The following is a 9,515-nucleotide window of genomic DNA, read 5'->3' as shown; positions in this document are numbered from 1 at the left end:
TCGTGACGATACTATTTAGAAGAAAGCATGGCTTAGATCTATTTTTTAATCATAACTCTGGATTTAGTGGCTTGTCATTAAAATGTAAAATCCGGTGTATACTAAGTCCGAACTTTCAACAACTGAAATAGAGACTCGGCGTGACTGCAGTTTGTTGCTATGTCAGCTTAAATCGGTCATGTGATTTGGAGGTGCAGTGTGTCTGTGGACCCCAGAGAGTTAATAACACTCACCTTCATTCCATTTCCAGAGCCCAACAACTAACCACCTGAAATTCTCATGGAGTTGATTCAAATAATAAATAAAATGATGGGCCGTTGGAGGTTTACCCAGTGCTACAGTGGTCATATCAGCAGGGGGGGTTCTCTGTGAATTTCACGTTCATGGCAGCGTGCTAGGTGCCTGCTCAGATTTGAAGTTTAATTTTTTCCTATAGAAAGGAGTTTTCTTCCCACACAGAGTGCAGTGGACACTAATGTTTTTGTCACTTTTTACCGAATCAAACTCAAAGTAATATACAGTGGGGCAAAAAAGTATTTAGTCAGCCACCGATTGTGCAAGTTCCCCCACCTAAAATGATGACAGAGGTCAGTAATTTGCACCAGAGGTACACTTCAACTGTGAGAGACAGAATGTGGAAAAAAAAGTGAATTCACATGGTAGGATTTGTAAAGAATTTATTCGTAAATCAGGGTGGAAAATAAGTATTTGGTCACCTCAAACATGGAAAATCTCTGGCTCTCACAGACCTGTAACGTCTTCTGTAAGACGCTTTTCTGTCCCCCACTCGTTACCTGTATGAATGGCACCTGTTTGAACTCATCATCTGTATAAAAGACACCTGTCCACAGCCTCAAACAGTCAGACTCCAAACTCCGCCATGGCCAAGACCAAAGAGCTTTCGAAGGACACCAGGAAAAGTATTGTAGACCTGCACCAGACTGGGAAGAGTGAATCTACAATAGGCAAGCAGCTTGGTGTGAAAAAATCAACTGTGGGAGCAATCATCAGAAAATGGAAGACGTACAAGACCACTGATAATCTCCCTCGATCTGGGGCTCCACGCAAGATCTCATCCCGTGGGGTCAAAATGATCATGAGAACGGTGAGCAAAGATCCCAGAACCACACGGGGGGACCTGGTGAATGACCTGCAGACAGCTGGGACCAAAGTAACAAAGGTCACCATCAGTAACACACTACAACGGCAGGGAATCAAATCCCGCAGTGCCAGACGTGTTCCGCTGCTGAAGCCAGTGCATGTCCAGGCCCGTCTGAAGTTTGCCAGAGAGCACATGGATGATACAGCAGAGGATTGGGAGAATGTCATGTGGTCAGATGAAACCAAAGTAGAACTTTTTGGTATAAACTCAACTCGTCGTGTTTGGAGGAAGAAGAATACTGAGTTGCATCCCAAGAACACCATACCTACTGTGAAGCATGGGGGTGGAAACATCATGCTATGGGGCTGTTTTTCTGCCAAGGGGACAGGACGACTGATCCGTGTTAAGGACAGAATGAATGGGGCCATGTATCGTGAGATTTTGAGCCAAAACCTCCTTCCATCAGTGAGAACTTTGAAGATGAAACGAGGCTGGGTCTTCCAACATGACAATGATCCAAAACACACCGCCCGGGCAACAAAGGAGTGGCTCCGTAAGAAGCATTTGAAAGTCCTGGAGTGGCCTAGCCAGTCTCCAGACCTCAACCCCATAGAAAATCTGTGGCGGGAGTTGAAAGTCCGTGTTGCTCGGCGACAGCCCCAAAACATCACTGCTCTCGAGAAGATCTGCATGGAGGAATGGGCCAAAATACCAGCTACTGTGTGCAAACCTGGTAAAGACCTATAGTAAACGTTTGACCTCTGTTATTGCCAACAAAGGTTATGTTACAAAGTATTGAGTTGTATTTTTCTTATTGACCAAATACTTATTTTCCACCCTGATTTACGAATAAATTCTTTACAAATCCTACCATGTGGATTCATGGATTTTTTTTTCACATTCTGTCTCTCACAGTTGAAGTGTACCTCTGGTGCAAATTACTGACCTCTGTCATCATTTTAGGTGGGGGAACATGCACAATCGGTGGCTGACTAAATACTTTTTTGCCCCACTGTAAGCACTTCCACGCTTTAAACGCTGCATGGTCCTACTTTCTCCTGCACTCCATATTATCCTGCACTCCATATTATCCGTTGTTGATCTGCATACGTCTGCTGCTGCCACGAACGTCGCATGCTCATACGTCATTGTCACGAGACACTCTCACAAACAAAATCACGGTTTAGTAACATAGTAAGGCAGCATGCTTATGGGAAATGCTCTTCCTGGGATCTTCCTTTCCAATGTACGATCACTCAGGAATAAGACAGACGAACTGGCCCTGATGAGAAGCATGAACAGAGACTTTGCCTCCTCCTGTGTGTTATGTTTTACGGAGTCGTGGCTCTGTGAGGACATCCCGGACAGCGCGCTAAAGCTGGATGGTTTTCATCTGCTGCGTGCGGACCGGCAGGCCTCTCTCTCTGGTAAGACCAAAGCTGGAGGTGTCTGCTTCTACATTAATAGTGGCTGGTGCACAGATGTGACAGTGATTGCTCAGCACTGCTCTTCCTCTCTGGAATATCTTTTTATTCACTGCAAACCGTTTTATTCTCCGCGGGAGTTTGCTTCATTCATCCTGGCCGCTGTTTACATCCCGCCAGATGCGGATGCGCAGGCAGCTCAGTGCACACTCGCGGAGCAGATTCTCCACACGGAGCGGACATTCCCGGACTCTCTCATCATTGCTCTTGGGGACTTTAACAAAGCCAATCTGAGCCATGAGCTTCCCAAATACAAGCAGTATATTAAATGCCCGACCAGAGAGGAGAGGACATTAGACCACTGTTACAGCACGATCAGCGGGGCCTATCGCGCGGTACCCCGCGCTTCACTCGGACTTTCTGACCACGTCATGATCCACCTAATCCCCGCGTACAGACAGAGGCTGAAGCTCTCCAAACCTGTCGTGAGGACCAAAAAACTGTGGAGCAACGAGGCTGTGGAGGAGCTTCGCACGTGTTTGGAGTCTACAGACTGGGACACAATGAAGGCTGCTTCTAACAGCTTGGACGAGTTTACGGACACTGTCACCTCCTATATCCACTTCTGTGAGGACAGCATTGTGCCATCACGCACCAGGGTGAGTTATAACAATGACAAACCCTGGTTTACTCCTAAACTCAAAAAGCTGTGGCTGGAAAAGAGTAAGGCGTTCAGAAGTGGAGACAGAGACTGCTACAGAGAGGCCAAGTACAGGTTCACTAAAGAAGTGGACATTGCTAAACATCAGCACTCTGAGAAGATGCAGCAGCAGATCTCAGAGAATGACTCGGCCTCTGTGTGGAAAGGTTTTAGGAATATCACCAACTACAAGCCTAAAACCCCCCACTCCACTGATGACTTGCTCTTGGCCAACACCCTTAACGACTTTTACTGCCATTTTGACGAGCCATCAGGCAGCCTTCACACCTCCAACGGCCCCAACAATAGAGACACTTTGGACACTCATTCCCCCACCTCTCCCCCCTCCATAGAGCCATCACCACCTTCAAACACTTCACCTACAACACCCCCCTCCTCACCCCACACAAAAGAGGATTTCACACCACCTCCTCCCACCACAACTCTTCATATTCATGAAGCAGATGTGAGGAAGCAGTTTAGGAGTCTGAATGCTCGGAAAGCTCCCGGCCCAGACGGCGTGTCTCCTGCCACCCTCAGACACTGTGCAAACGAGCTGGCCCCAGTGTTTTCTGGCATCTTCAACTCCTCACTGCAGGCATGTCATGTGCCTGCCTGCTTCAAGTCCTCTACCATAATCCCTGTCCCCAAGAAACCTAGGATCACTGGACTAAATGACTACAGACCCGTGGCTCTGACATCTGTGGTCATGAAGTCATTTGAGCGCCTAGTTCTCTCCCATCTCAAGACCCTAACGGCCCCCCTCCTGGACCCCCTGCAGTTTGCATATAGAGCCAACAGGTCTGTAGACGACGCCATCAACATGGCCCTACACTTCATCCTGCAGCATCTGGACTCCCCAGGAACCTACGCCAGGATCCTGTTTGTGGACTTCAGCTCTGCCTTCAACACCATCCTTCCAGACCATCTCCGAGGCAAGCTTTCCCAGATGAATGTGCCTGATCCCACCTGCCGGTGGATCACTGACTTCCTGAAGGACAGGAAGCAGCATGTGAGGCTGGGACAGAATGTCTCGGACTCCCGGACCATCAGCACTGGCTCCCCTCAGGGCTGTGTTCTTTCTCCTCTGCTCTTCTCCCTGTACACCAACTGCTGCACCTCCACCCACCAGTCTGTCAAGCTAATCAAGTTTGCAGATGACACCACCGTTATTGGACTCATCTCGGACGGGGATGAGTCTGCCTACAGGAGGGAGGTTGAACGTCTGGTGTCCTGGTGCAGCCACAACAACCTGGTGCTGAATGCCCAGAAGACAGTGGAGATTATTGTGGACTTCAGGAAGCACACAGCCCCACTCCCCCCCATCATCCTGACTGACACCCCCATCACCTCTGTGGACTCATTCCGCTTCCTGGGTACCACCATCACCCAGTGGGAGCCCACCATCACCTCCGTCATTAATAAAGCCCAGCAGAGGATGTACTTCCTGAGGCAGCTGAAGAAATTCAACCTGCCAACACGGACGATGATGCAATTCTACACTGCAATCATCGAGTCCATCCTCACCTCCTCCATCACTGTGTGGTACGCTGGAGCCACTATCAGGGACAAACAGAGACTGCAGCGTATTGTGCGCTCTGCTGAGAAGGTGATTGGCTGCAGACTCCCATCTCTGCAGGACCTGTACACCTCCAGGACACTGGGGCGTGCAGCTCGGATCTCAGCTGACCCTTCTCACCCTGGACACAGTCTGTTTGACCTGCTCCCCTCAGGCAGGAGGCTCCGGTCCATTCGCACCAGAACCTCTCGCCATAAGAACAGTTTCTTCCCCTCTGCTGTCGGACACATGAACATTGACCGTATGACTGTTCCCACCACTAACACATGACCCTACGCTGTGTCACTGCATCATTTCATGTTTGGCACTGATCACCACCTGCACTCACCACCTGCACTCATGTATATATCATGTATATATCTATCTACTTAGCACTTTTAATTCTTATTCTCATTTTTATTTTCATGTCTATTTAAGCGTAATTTATGACAGTATGTTTGCACTGAAGCACCGCAGCAATTTCCTAATGTTGTAAACCTGCTCAACATTTGGCAATAAAACCCTTTCTGATTTTGATTCTGATTCTGAAAGTAACAGTAATCTAATTACTTTTTTGCAATACTAATCCCTTACTTAACTCGTTACTTGAAAAAAAGTAATCCGATTACAGTTACACATTACTTATAACGCATTACTGCCCATCTCTGCTGATGACTGACTGGAACAGTATGATTCACATTTTACATTAACACCATCCTCACACATGGTTTACATATGGCCACTAGAGGGAGATGTTGGACTTTAAACACTAACATGGATACAAGCAGATCATCAGTGATGCTTCCTCAGTGTGATGACTCCTCCCTCTCTGCTTGTTTCTTCTTTCCCCCTTTCTTATTTCCTGTTGTGCATATCATTGATTTCCCTACTGAGCTCTTCTCCTCGTCTCCTCCATCCTCCTGCCCATGACTGGATTGCCAGATTACTAATAATGTTTTGATATCAATTAAATATGACTTTTGACACAGCTTCATCATAATTAGTTGTGTTAAAACACAACTAGAGCTTTATTTCAAGTTTTCAGATGTAAAAGTGCTCATGGCACGTTTTATATTTAGGGACACTTTGAATTAAATTCACAACACAGACAGATGTCACAAATGCTACACCTCTACATCGTGCATCATAGGTGCTCTGGTAAGCCCTGACATGGTATTTTGAATTGATTATTTTTGTTGTAAAAATTTGTCTTTGGTATGTTTCCTGTTTTATTTTGGAGTTTTACTTCTTTAAGGCAGAAGAAGTCACTTTGATGATGGCGAAACGTTTCTCCAGCTAAAAACGCTGTGTCCAGAGTTACACTGGATCATCTCTGCAGCAGGAGGACAAATGAGCACCTGATGTGACAAACATCTTTCTTCTTACTCCTTCCTTTAAAATCACAGCCTCTGAACTGAAACAATGTTTTTCATGGTTCTCCTGTGAAGTATCTAAGCTTTTCTTGTCACAGACCCACATAACCAACATCCACCATCACATAATGAACCAGAGGAGTGTGAAAGCAGGCTGATTTTCCAAGCACCGAGCTCCTTCGAGTCCTTCACTTCATTATTATCTCCAACTTCACCACATACAAACTGACAGATTAGTGTGCACTGGGTTAAACTGTCTGGTTCTGGCACTGACATGAAAAAAACAGGTTCAACATCATAATCAGAAGTTAAATACGTAACTTTGTTTTTTCTCAGTGGGCTGGATTCTGAGAATACGTTTTACAACTTTATTGGTATCTACATGCATGAACGCAAGACAGCGATGATAAGAAAAAGGAGATGTGAGTGGTCCACGTGTAAAACGCGCAGCCCCAAGTTTTAAACCAGCCTCGTTTTCACTTTAATGTCTGGCTGATGACGCATGAACCATGTGTGAGACGTGTATTTACAGCTAAATTAGAGTATGTGAATAAAGTGTGTCTGTGTGACTCTCTGGGTGAAACTGAGAGAGTGCCAGTGGGTTTGTGGGGTGATGCGACCGGAAATCTGCTGCATGAAACTGATGAAAAATCCACTTTCTTTATGAGACAGAAAAAGAGAAAGCAGGAAGGAGGTATTTGTGGCTCTGAGAGACAAAGTGAGGGAGATCAACCTGCGGCTTTTCCTTCCTGCTCATCTTTAAACTAAAAAATAACACAAATGAAGGTTTGTGGTGTGATGGTGATGCATATTTGTACGTCCCAAAGTTCTGGTCGAAGCATTCGTTGGAAATTCAAAAGAAGCTGTGAAAACCTCCACGCCTGAAGACTTTGAAGAAACACCCACCAGCGTGTGAACACTATGCTCATTCCTTTCCGATGAACAGCCCACTGAGAACGACAAGCTGAGCCTGCTGTTCACGTGTTTTTTTCTCATTCGGCTTCCTGTACGTTAAGACCGAGTCTGACAACAGGAAGTTGCAGCGACCTGAACCAAACCTCAAACAGCGAGGTGTTTGAGTTTTCAGTACCACGAAGATCGACTCAGACGCTCGCCTGGAGTCTCTGAGGCTGCTGAGAGACGAGGAAAAAGCCATCTCAGAGTTTGAGGCTGTTTCTGTTCCACCTTTAGGAAGAAGTCAGCCAGTTTTCAGACGAGGGATTCAGTCGACCGGATCTCGATTCATGAGTCTTCGTTCCTCGTTTGGTAAGAATGAAAAGTCTGTAACAGGCAAACTTGTAGAAATCCTTCTGCAATCGAAAACGGGCGATTTAAGAAAAAAATTATGGGGGGTTGGAACCAAACTGGGCCTATAGTGTATTTAATATCACTGCTGAGAATAAGTGTGAACTTTGACTACAAAAAAATGAGAAATTAAAGATATCACCACCACATTTACCTTTAAATCTCTTTATTTAGAAGCAAAACAACTGAATTATTTGTGTGCTATTCTCAGTCTCGTGTTCTCCTCTTATGGACCGAAACCACACAATCGTTGGCTTTTTCTTCATTTTCATATTTCTCTATTTTTCCTTTAACTGAGCTCCTTTTTAGTGTAATTTCTTACCTTTCTGAGATTTGATTTTAACCTTTTGTTGCTCTCACACAACAATTTTCTCGATTTCTTCTTGTTATTTAATAAGAAATCGTCTCAAAGTGCAGCAGTACAACAGAGCATCTTTATAAATGTCAGACTCAGGAAACCATCTGAGTTTTTTTTTTCCATTTCCTGTTCAGTTTCCTGTTTGCAGCACATCACTTCTCTTTAAGCTTCATCTCTGCAGCCAAAGCTGATCAACAGGAGGCTCTGAGACTCAGTGAATATGAGAAAATGACTCACTGCCTGTGTAACATGCTCAAACCTCTGATTCATTCAGAGAAGGGGGGGGGGGGGGGGGGGGGTCGGCTGATCTTTTGGCTGCTCCTTATTTTTGTCACAGCAGTTTCAGCCCATTCGACAAGCTGAAATAAGAAGCTTTGCAGACAGTCAGGAATGCGTGTGACAGCGAGCAGCGACATTTCTGGGACTTTGGGGCTCGTGTAAAAGCAGAGGATCTGCTGCTCTCTCTTATTTGGCTCCCTGAGTTTCAATGCTGATGCAGTCTGCTGGTCTTCGGCGGCTTCTTATAAAGCTGCCCGTGGATCAGGATGCTGACTGTGAAGGTTTTTATCATTTTTGCTGCCATTTTTAGTTTTGCCGAAATTTTGAAACAGCCTGTTTACACATGAAAACTAACAAAAATGAAAACTACCAGATCAGATTTTTAAAGATCCTTGAAATATCTAGTTCTGAAGTCTTGTTGAAGTTTGTAGGGATTCTCTGGGCAGTAAATATTAAACCCATTATCAGGCTTCATAATCGGGGCCTCTGACTTCCTGACTTATTTTCATGAACTGAACACCATCTGACTTCCTCACAGATCACCCTGAGTATGTATGAAAAAAGTCAGCAAAGGTAGGTTTTCTGACTGTTAGAGGTAGAATGTAGCTTATTTACTCTACTACTAAAGTACACCTTTAATGTACTTGTACTTCGATCAAAGTACTTCTATGTTCTGCTGCTTTCTAAACATTGGGTGGGTGTACTCCAAAACATTAATTTTAAAGCTTTTCGCACTTCTTATTTTGCAGATTTTCAAATAAAAATCCAAATAAAGCAGTGTAGAGGTCAGTAACTTATGCCAAGCATAAATCATGTTTGTTTTCTTTTACGGTGTTTTCTGGTGTGATACTATGATCCTAATAACACATTGTTTAAATAAAATACTCTGTTCTAATCTTATTATCAAAATCCAGTCACGTGACCTCATCTCTCGTTAGCCTTAAAGTAGTTGGCACATGGGTACATGCTAATGTGAAGAAAATGAGATAAAAACATTGTGTGATTGCATGTTTATTACATATTACCGGACACGGGTTTTACTGAGATAATTCAGGCTTTTTCTTCTTAAAATCAGCCGTTGAAAAAAAAAATTTTCTCCGGACTTCCTCCATCGCTGCACACTCAAACAGAGACGGAAACTAACTAACTAAGACTCTAACGTGTCTGACTGATCATCAGGTAATAGGCAAATATCAAAAAAAAGTTTCTCTCAGTGAGAGTGTGAGCTTAAAGATGTGGCTGTAGAGTCTTTCCTGTCGTCTGCTCTTACTCACCCACACTTTAGTGTCGAGATCTTTGCGTTAGACATGAGTTGGTGGAACAGATTAGGCTTTCGTTTGCTCTTCCCCCCCACTCTCTCACCCCCTCTGTGGGCAATCTGTCACCAGGGGTAATCCTAAAGTTTGGGCGGCCCCA

This window comes from Maylandia zebra, linkage group LG3 (assembly GCF_041146795.1).
Source record: "Maylandia zebra isolate NMK-2024a linkage group LG3, Mzebra_GT3a, whole genome shotgun sequence".
Lineage (NCBI taxonomy): Eukaryota > Metazoa > Chordata > Actinopteri > Cichliformes > Cichlidae > Maylandia > Maylandia zebra.
Note: the sequence above shows the minus strand (reverse complement) of the source record.